This window comes from Anser cygnoides, chromosome 2 (genome assembly GCF_040182565.1).
Source record: "Anser cygnoides isolate HZ-2024a breed goose chromosome 2, Taihu_goose_T2T_genome, whole genome shotgun sequence".
Lineage (NCBI taxonomy): Eukaryota > Metazoa > Chordata > Aves > Anseriformes > Anatidae > Anser > Anser cygnoides.
Genome location: NC_089874.1, coordinates 68749591 through 68763798, shown reverse-complemented (window position 1 = coordinate 68763798; position 14208 = coordinate 68749591). Strand labels below are relative to the sequence as shown.

Genomic DNA, 14208 nt, shown 5'->3' with positions numbered 1-14208 from the left:
TAGCTTTGGTGTGCAGTCTTCCTGGGACTAGTTTCCCCATGCTGTCAGAAGTTTGCCTGCAAAGTGCAGCTGTAGGAGGCTCAGTTTAGCAGAGGTATTTTTCCAGAACCAGAGTGGGATTTGTAAGCTTAAACCACATTCCTGCCTACGCACGAATGAAGACCTTTTAAATGTTACTTGGGATGAATGAGCAAGGAGGTGAACATGGACTGGTGAACGGTGTGCACTATGTGGTTGAATTCTTAACGTATTGATAAGACTACCATTTCCCTTATGTTCATAGCATAATAATAAATCTAAATGTTAACCAACACTTCAGTCCCTCAAAACTTCAGTCCCTGAGTCTAACAAGGTTGAGACTTGGCCTTCTCCATGTTCTGTTAGCCTCTCAATGCCCTTTGTTGATCTTTGCAGGCAGCACTCTCACCTTTTTGAGTTCTCCCAACTTTCTGAGTGCTCCACAGTGTCCCTGCTTCCTTTTGTAGTTTTTGGATGATGTTTGCACATTTTGAATGTTAACATCAGTATGAATCTAGAAAATATTCCTGACTGAGCAGCAAATACTATCCACCTGGCCAATATCCATCAGGTGTTCAGAAAAGGCAATTACAGAGAAAGAATCTCGTGTTTAACAGCATGCTCCACAGGAGATGACACACTATTATCCAGGTCAGGAAGATGACCTGTTAACAAAGCACTCAGTTTGGACTGCAAGGGGAAGGAGTCTATCCTCAGGGCTCAAAGGGTTGTGGTAAATGGGGCCACATCAGGCTGGTGGGTGGTCACTAGTGGGGTCCCCAAAGGCTCCATTTTAGAGCCAGTCCTTTTCACTGTTTTTGTAAACGATTTGGATGTAGGACTAGAAGGTGTTTTGAGCAAATTTGCCGACAACACCAAACTTGGAGGAGTTGTGGACTCGGATGAGGGTGGAAAGGCCTTGCAGAGAGATCTGGACAGATTGGAGAGCTGGGTGATCACCAACCACATGAAGTTTAACAAGAGCAAGTGCCGGGTCCTGCACCTGGGATGGGGCAACCCTGGCTAGATGTACAGACTGGGTGACGAGATGCTGGAGAGCAGCCCCACAGAGAGGGATCTGGGAGTTGTGGTTGACAGCAAGTTGAATATAAGCCAGCAGTGTGCCCTGGCAGCCAGGAGGGCCAACCGTATCCTGGGGTGCATCAAGCATGGCATTGCTAGTCAGTCGAGGGAAGTGATTGTCCTGCTCTACTCTGCGCTGGTGCGGCCTCACCTCAAGTACTGTGTGCAGTTCTGAGCACCACAGTACAAAAAGGACATTAAACTTGGAGAGTGTCCAGAGGAGGGCTACGAAGATGGTGAAGGGCCTAGAGGGGAAGACGTATGAGGAGAGGCTGAGGTCACTGGGCCTGTTCAGCCTGGAGAAGAGGAGGCTGAGGTGGGACCTCATTGTGGTCTACAGCTTCCTCGTGAGGGGGAGTGGAGGGGCAGGCACCAATTTATTCTCTTTAGTAACCAGTGATAAGACCCGCGGGAGTAGTGTCAAGCTGAGGCTGGGGATGTTTAGGCTGGACACCAGCAAGAGGTTCTTCAGTGAGAGGGTGGTCGCACACTGGAACAGGCTCCCAGTGAAGTAGTCACTGCACCAAGCCTGTTGGAGTTTAAGAAGCAATTGGACTGTGCACTTAGTCACATAGTCTAAACTTTTGGGTAGACCTGTGCAGTGCCAGGAGTTGGACTAGGTGATCCTTATGGGTCCTTTCCAACTCGGGATAGTCTATGATTTTATGATTCTATTCACTTTGGGGGAAGGAGTCTCTTCTCTTTGGGTGGGCTTGGTCACTTTGCTTTAATTGGATGACTACCATACTATTGCAATCTTCTTGTATTCTAATTTTGGACATGTTCAAATTACTGAGGACAACAACCTCTCAGTATATGTAAAGTTGATATTCTGACACTTCCTGGAAACCCATCCATGTTTGAGCAAATACCTTGCAGTGTTGAAAAATCTTAGCGTGGGCCTCTGACATTGACTTGGTTACTTACTGGGCATTGTTACCTCTACCAGCAGGAAAATACCTGAAAATGTTTGTTACATGGCTTTGCAATTGCTCATCTTCCCTTCTCTGCTTGCCAATGCTCTCACACAACTTCCCAAAGAAATCTGATTGATGTGTAGTCACTGCATTTTCTCTTTAGTTTGTTCTTGTATGCATCTTTACAAGGTTTCAAACAACATTTTAACAGATAATACAAGGTAAAAGTTTTATGAGAGGTGATCTAGCCATGTGCCTCTCTACCCTAAGCCAACATAATTTGTACCTCAAGTATCGCCAGCTCATTTAAACTCTTTTTCATTATTTCCTGAGATGGAGACTCCAGTTTTTCCTAGGGCAAGCTATTCCAGTGTTTACTAGTGTTTATTAGGAAACTTGTCAACAGCTAAATGAAAATCACATTGCTGTATATAAGCCAACTATCACTTTTACCATCTGCAGTTGACATAAAGTATTTCTTTGTGCTGTGAGACTTCTGTGCCATCTCTGTTATCTTACCTCCAGGATGGACTGGATTTACAGAAATATAAAGAGGTGCAGAGCAATGTAGAGAAGTTGGAGCAAGGATGCAAAGGGCGCTAGATTCTCCTCAGTGACACAGTCCAGGTTCTGCAGCAGTTTTTCTGAAAGAAACAAGGGTTGCAAGAAAGCTACGTTGGAAGCCATGACTTAAAAGTATGGTAGCCAACCTCAAGTTCCTGTCAGAAAGACTGCATGACAAAAGGGACTGGATAGTATAGAAGGATGGGGTCTACTTTAATGATTCTCAATGAGAAAGTAAAACTGGGTGGGAGATGATCTTGGGACTCATACAAAGGGCTGAATGGAAAAATGTTGGGAAGATGTCACAGGGATCTTTGTCCTGCTTTTCATAACATACATATGTTTAAATAACATACATATGTTTAAAAATCCCTTTTCAGAAGGGATTTTCTGTTGCTTATTATATTATCAAAGATGGGAGTAGTGAACTGGAGTTCCCAGCTTTGGGGGTAATCTTGAAGGTATGTGTTACCTACAGATGCTTCACAGAACCAGTCCTAGTTTCAGTGCAAGCCCCTTTCAGTAGGATATATGGTCTGTGTGGCTAAGGAATCAGGGATGTATTTAAGAATTCTTGTTGTGAGCCTTAGCACATATACTCGGTTCCCAAGGGGCAGGTGTATATAGCACTCAAAAGTCAGGGTCTTAGGGAGGTCCCACTTTTAATTGTGTTGTGTTGTAATGGGAAGCACCGTCTTGCTCATAAAACTCCCCAGCATGCATTCATACCAAGACGCTTGCAGTCTGCTAAGATCCCTATCTTGCACTTTGGTAATGTGTTTACACCTGCATGTCTGTAACTTAGCCTTTTTAATTTTTTGGCGAGTAGGGAAGGTAAATCCTAAGTGGAGCTGGGAATTGAGTTTGAAATTCTCCAATAATTCTCCAATAGAAGGGGTCTTTGAGTAGATCTGTTGAATACTGGTGCAAATCCTGTAGGAAAAATACAGCCAGTATCTGTTCTTCAAAAGTACTTTTCTGTTAAGTCTCTACAGTCATTCTAAATGTATGCACTATATTTCTTTAAGCTTAGTGCTTGGGTAGGGTTAATACTGCTACACTGATATTGACTGGGCATTTTCAGTATTGTCTGCAGTTGTGGGCCAGAGCACAGCTCTGAGCACAGTGTGGAGAGATGTCTAGCAATTGTGGGTTATCTCTCTAATGCTTTATATAAGGAATGATTCCTTTCTGTTTCCTCTTTCTTTCTTCCTTGTGTCTTATTGGTTCTTCCTTCTTTCTGTTTCCTCTTTCTTTCTTCCTTGTGTCTTATTGGTTCTTCCTTCTGTACCAGGGAACTTTTGAATGTAGAGGAACCCCAATAATTTCCTTCAATGTGTCTTCAGTTGCCTGAAGTGATCCCCACCCCTTGCACCTAGCCATCATTAGTTTGCAAGCTGGATGAAGATGCCTTTTGCAGGTCCTATAAATCTTCATCAGGTACACACAGTGAATGCCCTTTGGATCACTACTCTAGAATTAGCCAAAAGTTGGGAATTCTGCAATAGCGCTCTCAAAAGCACTTGCCTTGCGAAACAGCAAGTGGCTCTGTGTTGTGTGTGGTGATGATGACTGTGCAGGATCTGCAGGTATTCCTGCACTATGGGTGAAGGGGCCTTCTGTAGTGTTGGCAGAATTGTTGAGAATATGAAGGAAAAGAAATTAATAGCTCACTCTTTGCCTTCTTTAGGCCCTGGAAGACTTTAGCCTCTGACATAAAGATAGGCCTGGGCACACACTCTATGTACCTTCTTTCAAGCTTACTTTTTTATTTTTCTGCTCAGTTTTAGGATGTGGTTTACATTAATCATGAATAGGTAGATCCTGTGCTATGAAAAACCTGAGAACTTAGCACTGAACACATAAGTGCTAGGGGTTAGCACGATTTCCTGCAAAACTTTGCTGAAGTAGTGACTTCTGCCACATTGCATTCCTATATTGCTTTTTTGGTTCTTTGACCCAGAGTAAACATCTACATCATAAGCCAACCTTAAAACAATGCGAGTCTTTTGACTACAGCACCTGCAGACATGGCTTTATTTAAGGCATTGAGTCCATCTAGTGCACGTTGAAATTAAAAAATAAAAAATAAAGTGCTGCTGGTTGGTATCTGCTGAAGCAGCTATTTTTTCACTTGTCCACATCTAGCCTCTCTGGTCCATTCGTCTTGACTCAGAGGTGTTGAAGAAAACCTATTGCTTCTACAGATCCTTTCTAATTTCAACTGTCTGACACCAACAGACAGCCAGTGCTTTAGTATTAGCCAAACTTTGGACTCCTCTTCCACCCTTTTTTCAATAAAAGTTAAGATAGCAACCAGAAAAACACCTAAGCTTGATTACCCATCCTAGGAAATGAAAGAAACTTGGGTAGAAGGTGCCAGTAATTGAAATGCACGTGTATAGAAGCTAGTATGCTGAAATAACCCAAAAGACACTTTAAAAAAAATCTGATGAATAGAGTCTGTGCAAAGATAATAAAATGAGATTACTGTAGTAGTGTACCTGACTTATATGCAGCTAGTTCCTAGTTTCTATTTTACATACAGTACCACACAGTGTTGGAGGGGATGTTTAAGCATTACAGAGATGCAAGCAAACAAGAATATTAAGGGTTCCAAAACATCATCTGAATAAGAAACCTTGTGAAGACAAAGGGGAAAGCACAATAGTTTCTCAGAAAAACAGCAGTGGTTTTTAGGGTTACTTTTTCTTTTTTCTTCCCCAAACCCAAGCAAGCTCGGAGGGGAAAGAAAATTTCTTTTTTAGTGCCTCCAACCACCAACAACTAGCTACAGGCTATGGCATTGCATCTCACTGAAATGGAGAAGGTGAATGGTGCTGAGCTCTGTAGTTTTCATAGCCACAAGTGGAAAATTTTACATGAGCTGGGGTGAAGATTCAACCCCCCTGCTTGGATGTGCAGGGTGGGAAAAATATCCAAATCCTAACAAAAAAACCTGCCCAACTGTTAAGGTTGTGAACACTCAGCTCTGATGGTACTTGCTGCCCAGGTACTTATCGCTATCTTGCTTTACATATTACCCTTGGAATTAAAGGCAGAAAACATACTTTTTTTCTGAAAATTCTCAATATGCATCACATATTTTCAGTTCTTCACAAAATAATAAGGCTAGGTGATGCCTGCTTTGGTTTCACTCTAGTTTCTAGTGAGCAAGTGTCTTCTTTGGAATACAACCACGCTGTTGTACTTGTCCTGCAGAGTGGGTGCAAGAACATTCAGGGATTCCCACCATTTCTCTTCTCTCTGTGTTGTGAGTTTGTCAAGGGTCTGCCTCATCAGTGCAGCAGATGAGAATTTGCTCATTTTTGCACAATTTTGTCTCTGAGGCTGAGGCCTTCAGTCTTAAGTTAATCCTAAAATACACAGAGCTCAGCTCTTCTTTTGTTTTCTTTTTCTCATTTAATAGCAACGTGTTTTTTTTTTTCATATAGGTGTAGTGGTACTGGTTTTGACTATTGTCCATCTAGCCCTGTACCCTCTTTTGAATGTGAGCATAGCCAATAATTTCTTTTTAAGTTTCAGCACCTGAAACTTTCAGGTGAAGTCTTTTTTTCTTACTAAATTGAGCTGGCATTTCAGTGGAAGAGACTCAGCTTTGACTGCTGATTCAGCGGCGAGCTGCTCAGTCGCCATGACTTGGTTTGCAAGAAATCCCCCAAACTCTAAAACTTACACTGTGCATGCTGGTGTATAGCAATCAGGATTATTTAAGAACATCATCTATTTTTTTGATCACCTTGGTCTGTGCTCTTTCATTTATTTGATTTTTGGGCTTACTCATTGTCAGCGTGTATGGCTTTTGATGTGAAAATTTGATACTTGTTTGACTTGGAAAGAATGTTCCTATTCTTATGAAGTGCTTATTTTTTTCCTGCTATCTGTTTTAGTGTGTTCATGCAAATTGCTGAAACCCCCTAATGATTACAAATGTCAAAATGTGAAGTAAATCAGGCAGGCACATCTAAAAGGGGTAAGGTTTCTGTTTGCAAACCTTCATGATTCAAGCAGTAATTGGCTATTGACTGAGAAACGTAAGGAAGAAATTGTTCAAAAACAAAGGCTTGTTTTAGAATCATCCCTTATGAAGTTGTTTTCATCTTAAGTGGAAGAAGATGAAATTCTTAAGGCAAGACATCTAATAATGAACACAGATTTTCTTCTGTACAATAACAAATGCTTAGTTTCATGCTAGTACTCTTAATCTGCAAAATGCCTTTGTTTTACAAAGGAGGGCACAGTATTTATTTTATATATTTATATATTTATATACTATATATATTATATATATTTATTTATATTTTACCGATGTAAGAGCTGAGTAGACTGAGAACCTTGGCAAGGCTGAAAACAAACTTAAAAACTTTTTTTGTAGTTGTTGTTGTTGGTGGTTTGTTTGTGTGTTTTTTTGTTTGTTTGCATGTTTGTTTTTTCTCCAGGGAGAAGTATAGGTTAAGGGTGCTATTTTGGGCATACTGGCTGTGTGACAGATAGCAACAGACCTGGTTAGGCAACTTATACAAGGTTTAAGTCTGCACCTTGTTATGATACGGAAGTGGAAACAGTGGAAGCTGTCTAGTAAGCAGCAGGTAATAGTGTTGTTTTTCTTTTTTTCCTAAGCACAACCAGTGTCCGTTCAACACGACTAGCTGATGGGTCTGTGCCAGGTCTCCTCCTGGAGCCTCAGCAGCTGCTTGTGTTGGAGTAAACACATCTAGCTTGTCCCATGCACCAACTAGGGAGATATGGCTTCTGCTGTAAAGGATCTCACAGACCATTTAAAAAAAAATTGTTTTATTTTTGCTAAAGCAGTACCTTTGTGGGATCTTACAGTTGCAGGTCTAGAAAACATGACAGATTTTGCTCGGAGGCTGTGTTAAAATAGACATTGATACAAGCTACTTTTATAATAAATAAATAGTAAATACTATTTACTCAATTATTAGGGACTATCAGCTTTTCTACAACTAATTATGTACAAATACTTGACATTTTGAGAACTCTTTTTACTTTTTTTTTCCCTCCAGGAACCTGAGAGCCCATATATAGCCAATGTTTTATATTGGCATGACACTTAATGTGTTGGGCATAGATATGGTCATGTGTCCTCCTGAAAATCCAAGCCATGTTTAGTCATTCCATATATTATGATTGATTTTTTTTATTGTGAGAACATCTTCAGTGCTATTATATATGAATCAGCATTTTATTATGAATTACCTTACAGAAAAGGTGATCTACTTTTTTTCCATCTGACCCAATTAGTAGTTGCCCTCAATCTGTACATACCAATTCCTGGTATTACAAGAAAAAAAAAAACAACAATACCTGAAGAAAAATTCTGCAGAAGCTTGGATATCTAATGCTGAGCTTGCTTTCTGGGGCCCTGGCTCAAATTGTTAAATAACTGGAATTTAACAATTGACTTTTAAAAATGCTGATTTGAGGTTTGATCAATTTAATTTTATTCACATATTCCTATTTTGATAGTCAATAAGGCTCTGTAGTTTTTTACATGACTTTCATGAGGAACTTTGAAATTATCTCCATCAGAAGGAAATTTTTATAAGAATTTGGAGTAGAAATAATGAAATACTTAAATTCAAATATGATAAAAATAGGCTGCACTTGTTCTAAAATAGTTTGACTTTGAAGCTGAAACAAAATCTAAGCAATAGCATTGGTTTAGGTGTTGCTCTTTCATCGATGCCATCACAAATCCATATTCTCCATTGTTCAGATTTTCGTGAACTTGCCTTTTCTAATGCAAAATGTTTTGCTAGTGTAGTCACAACCCAGACATCCTACTTGTGTGATCACTGTGTGCGGAGAACTTGAGCGTTAGCTGATGAGGAGGTGAATGGATTTACTTTTAACTCTGTGTAACTGTGGGAGAGGAGGGCTGTGGCGCATGTGTTCATGTGAGAAGCAAGAGTGGGAGCAGGTGGAAGCCAACTTCCCGGGGGCGGGAGGTGTTGGCAGTTCCCTGGTATTTCTGATGAAAAGAAGTGAGTACTGACCTGAATTATGCATGGGTAGCTCAGCGAAGCAGAGCTGAGGAGCAAACGGCCTACATCCAAACTTCTTTTTTTCTTTCATTTTCTAAACTTTTCAGCCCCTTCTCTGTAGCAGGGCAAGTCTTTTGTCCAACACTTCATGTGATGAGTTTTACTCTTCTAGAAGTGCCAACAGGAATTTTGAAAGTAAGGGCAGACCTGTGCTCTGCAAACTCTCAGCAGAGCTTGTCTGCAGGACCTGCAGGCAACGTTGTTCCTTGCAGTCAACCAGCCTTGTTTTCTTTTCATTCCTGGTCCTTGTGAATGAGCAACGAGGAGTTGAAGTGCATAAACAACAAGGAAAGCCATCCTCTCTCTTTCTTGTCTGCAAGCTCTTTACACCTTTCCCACATACTTTAGTAGCGGAAAAGGCAAGTCACTCTGTCTGCGGTCATGGTCTTACTTGTGGTCAAATTTCAGTTTACCAGTTATGAGCAAGTATTGAGATCTGTTGTGGTCTTTGTTTGCTTTGATTAAGATGCTTTTGTGCTACTACTAGCTAGTAGAGCTCTTTCTATTTGTGGTTGATGGAGACTGGGTAAGAGTCAGGGAGGAACCTTCTCCTCTCTTACCTGCCCCAAACCATAATACTTCTCTGGGGATATTTAGCATAGTGCAAAGTCACAGTGCAAAAGAGACAAATATGCTTTTTTCTTACAGGGATGTTCAGCTGCCTTTCCAATCAGCTATCCCAAGTATATAAATCTCATCCCGAACTTGTCTGTTCAGAGCTACTTGTAAAATGCTGATGAAATGCCCCGACCTCTTTTGAGTAAGAGTGGATCTGGTAATGTAGGTCTTCATTCAGTCTTTGTTGTCTTACAGTACGCTAGTAACACTGAGACTGCCTTTTATGAGGGTTTTGTATCTGTGGAAACAAATCAGATTCTTGAAGATCAGATTCTTGATTATTTGCTGTAGTTGTTAAAAGCAAAAACAAGGAAACAAAGACCTTCCTGGAATTTCCAAAAATTCTTAGTGTCCTAGTAGTTTTTATTTTGCAGCACCCAGAATGAAAAGCTTGCAGCATTTAGCTCAGCTGCTGCACATACTGAATGTATGCTGTTACTTAGAAACATTAAAACACGGAGAAACTTCAGCCATTCCAAGATGACTCGAAACAAAAACACCAACGCAAAAACTAAAGGTGTATGATACATCGATCAACCATGTACTCGGTCTGTGTTTACACAGAGGGTGCAAATTTTTTTTTCTTTCAGTAATCTGCAAACAGGATCCTTGCTCACTGGTGTTTTAAGACAGACAACACCCTCTACACCAGTGAAGAACATAATGTATTGGCATTACCACATCATCTTCATCCATTTACCTCCAGATACCCTTCATATTAATCCACAGCCCTCCTCACACAACCTGGATGCAGATTGGAACCTTCCTAATTGGGACCTCTCAGATTTGGCTACCAGAAAGGGCACAGTGTGGGCAGCTCTGATCTAGAGTCTTCTTCACTGAGCTGAAATACAAATCCTCCCCAAGGAGAGCTGGGTGTGCCCTGAGAGTCTGTCAAAAACGTGCACCGTGTTCATATGGCTGAGCTCTTGCTCTGTGCCATAATTCCCTTAGCTATAAGATGGCAGCTTCTTTTTTTTTTTTTTTTTAATGGACCCATGTTGTGTAAGAGAAGGAGTTACTGTTTTCAGTGGAGATATCACACATTACTATTTTCAGTGGAGATATCACATGCTACTATTTCTGAGAGTTCAAAGGAGGACCAGAAACTAATGAAGAGAAAACCTTTGATCTGGAACACGGAGCATGGCTTGTGAGCAGCCTTCTTTTGAGCTGAGCATATGAAGGATCTGTGGAGGGTTATGTTCCTCCAAGGGAAAGAGTATAGCAGCATTTGGTAGTTGTGCCTGTGCTCTGTCAAGGAGTTGGGAAAGGAGCTGGATTTTGCCGGTCTGAAACAGATAAAGGGCTTTTCCACTTTTGAGCCTTGTTTTTGCAAGAGATGTCTTTGACTTGATTACTGTCCTGTAAGATTGGATTTTGTTCACTTTATTTTTCTGATGGATGTTGCCTCTGAACGACTGTGAAAAAGAAAATCTTCCTGGAAGCATCTAACTTGGTGTGTACCCACTTGATAGTGCTTGCTCTATCCAGGGTGATTCTCTATGACTGCCAGTGACACTGACATACATCATTGCTGTGTTACAGTAAGATTACTGCAGATGTGATCAGTACTACACCACCTTTGGGTGCTTTTATCAGATATGTGAATGCAAGGAATCTCATTGCAATCATATTGACTACTCATTTCCAGTCTTCTGCTTAAAAACTTATTTCATGGCTGGAGTAGTGCAGTCAACTTTCCTGTTGAGCTCTTTGTAGGCATTGCCCTTAAACATTTCAGTGGTCATTTTGACTGAAAGGCTCTTGATTTCTAACTGTAAATCAAGTCAAATGGAAATATTTGCATAAGGCCTGGGACTTGATGAGGCTGGTCTCAGGCCATGTTAAGAGAGAAATTCTAGATAAAAACAGGAAACTGTTATGAGCTTCTGGAGGAAAATGTGTGAGTGTAGATCACTGGAAGCATCCTGGTAGCAGGGAAGCATTGTAGTTCCTGTTGAGTTGCACTGTCCTTCAGACCAGGTGTCCAGACCTGTTGCTAGAACAGAGGCAAGCAACAGTAGCATAGGAAGGAGAGTAGTGATCTCTCAGTTTCTTTCCAGGGATGGCTTTCAGACCGAGCAGAGCAGCCTTCCATGATGCCTGTTCTGCACAATCAAAAGGTATGAAACCATGCTCAGGAGAAAAAGCTAGTAAGTGTAATTCAGCTGTATGTTTAGGGAATGACTGCACTGACCTATGTGTTGTATGAGAACAAACCTACCAAGATTTTTTTTAACCTTTTCATTGTTATTTATATTTGATGTCATGAAGCTGATTTTTTTTTCTGTCATCTGCACTTTTGTGGCAGCTTTACGTCCTCTCTTCAGTTGCTCTGAGTGGCCTTCTGAGGAACCCTGATGTAAAAATGTGGGTTTAGGAATGAGTCAGCTTTGCTTCACTCAAATATCTATCCATTTTCTTTCATGGTTCAATAGGTCTGTATGTACCATCTTTCATCACTTGGAAACTCTTGTTCAGCTAAAATGACACTTTTGGTCAAATGACATTTTGAAAATCCCTGCTTTATTTTTGTCTGTATTCATACGATTATCTCATCCTTTCTCACTGGCAGATTTCAAAGCCCTCTTTCAAAAGAGGACTGGCATTATCCACAGCAGGTCGGTGCCTGCTGGCAGGGAGGAGGGTTTGTTGCAAGTGATGGAGAGGAGACAACTACCAGTTTTGGTGAGCCTCAGTCCCAGGCTATGGCTTCCTGTGCCCACCACTTAATGGTGAGGTCCCCCTTGTACCTGATTCAGGAAACCTGTCCAGAGCAAAGCTTTCAACTTTGTTGTTCTCACACAGCCGTGAAGTAGCTGTGAGTATTACTGGGAGGACTGGAAGAAGTTCGGTGGGCAGAGAAATGCGAGAGCAATGTTCACCAGGAGGAATCTCTGCCTGCACTGGGCACTCTGTGCACCAAGCACACGTGTACGGGGTGTGGGGCACAAAGCCCGGCAGTGACTAGCTTTTGAGTTTTGTGCGGAAAAAGGGCTTTACGCTAGCACAATTTAAAGTGATGCTGTGCATCTGCTGGGTGCGGCCTGTTAATTCCACACATGAATGGACACAGCATCCTCCCCCACCACAGGGTATGCGCCCAGAGCCAGACCAGCCTGCGAGCTGCTGGCCATCTGGTTGCCATTCCTCAGTGCCAGTCTTAGCTCCAGACCCTTCTTATCTTGTGCTTTCCAAGAGCCTACTATGGGTTGCTTTTTGCTTCCTGACCATTATTTTTGTTGGGCCAGCACAGGCAGCCTTTCACCTAGTCTGGAAAGCCAGGTCTCTCACCAGTTCCAGGTTTATCTGTAAGACCTCTTTGATCTTATTGACCAGAAGGGTCACAGAGTAGGACCAAGAAAAAAACAAACAAACAAAAACAACATCAACAACAACAAAAAAACATGATACGCTCTCTTGCTTCCAATTTAGTCTAGGCACTTGGATGATGAATAGCTCAGCAAATCATGGTGCCCGTGCCAGCAGTGTCACGTCTGTGAGGTCGATATGCCGTGCTGGCTTGGAAGTGATGTGTTGTGGGGTTCAGTGACATCTGTGAGACTTTCCAGCACCTGATACTTGCACTTTGTCTGGCTCTTCCTTCCCAAAATAGGTAATAGAGGGGTTAACCCACCCCTTGAGGCAGTTTTCATATGTGGTTTACTCAGTGACTTGTAAAGTGTTGAATAATAAGAATTAAAATTCTTTTTTGTGGCAAGGAATATACTTTTTTTAGTATTGTAATGCCTTCCACAGCATTATCTGCATTAATGCAAGTCCTTGCTTGGAGCTGTCAGCATCAGTGAGCTGCTGATGGTAACGTATTCCCAAAATGAATTATGAAAGGTATGTGCGTGCATGAGTATTTAAGAGTGCTGTTTTTTATTTTCAGTCTGTCTGTTGTATCATGAGAGAGTTCCCATGAAGGTGAACTTGCATTTATGTTTCTAATTTAGGGTGATCAGGACAGAGGCACTATAATATTTTTACATTTCTACAGCTCTTTGCTCATGTATTTTAATGTTTTGTCTGCTATTTGTAGCCATATCTGAATGCTGGGTGGGCACCTTGTTATTGATGGCCTAACCAAGACAAAAGTCTTTCAGCTGAGTAGTTGTCGTGTAACAAAGAAGATGCATCAGAAATATTTTCCAGTATAGGTTTTTCAACTTTTACTTTTTCTACTACCACAATACTGATTTTTCCTTTTGAAAAAAAAAAAAATTTTGTGCCAAAATCTAAATGCTGTGTGAGTTTCCTTCCTGTTACCAATCTGATTAATATCATGTACATCTGTGAGCAGCTATTGGCGTATCACACTCTTTGCCTTCTGCTCTGTTACCAAATGCTACAGTTCTTTGTGTGGTTAAATTACGTGTGGATAAATTATGGCAGACCTTTCCTACACTGCCTCTCTTTATTTTGTTTTGCCAGATACATACACAGCGAATGAAAATTGTGTCTTGGAGGTAGGTATTTCTGGAATGAAGAACATTCACTTAAAAAGATACTTATAATCAAGATACTTCAAATTTACTCACACATGCTGAAAAACAAATTTAAAAAACACTTTTATTCCAAAAAAGTCTGAACATTTTTAATGTTAATTAAAAAAAATAGAGAATTGCCATCCTGAAGTATGGTGATAAAGTAATTCAAAATACCTATATATATACCTAAATGTAGGTATATATAGAGCTCGGATACCTGAGAGAAAATGTAGCTATATTTATAGCACAGTATAATGCATTGGCTTCCTTTCTTTGTGCACAGAAAGAGTGCATTTTGTGTCCTTTTTTTTTTAAATGACAGAAGGTGTATCCTCTCCCTGAGATGAAATGTATAACAGTGGCCACTAAGAGTCTGAGAAAACAAGTCCTACACAGATCAGCTGTAGAATAAAAAATATGGTA

At 40.9% G+C, this 14208-nt stretch overlaps 1 protein-coding gene across 6 annotated transcripts in view; it reads left to right on the top strand.

Annotated features, from left to right (window-relative positions):
* GLB1 (galactosidase beta 1) overlaps positions 1-14208 on the top strand; it is a 96348-nt gene that overhangs the window by 52254 nt on the left and 29886 nt on the right. The gene's annotated exons all lie outside the window — the stretch shown is intronic.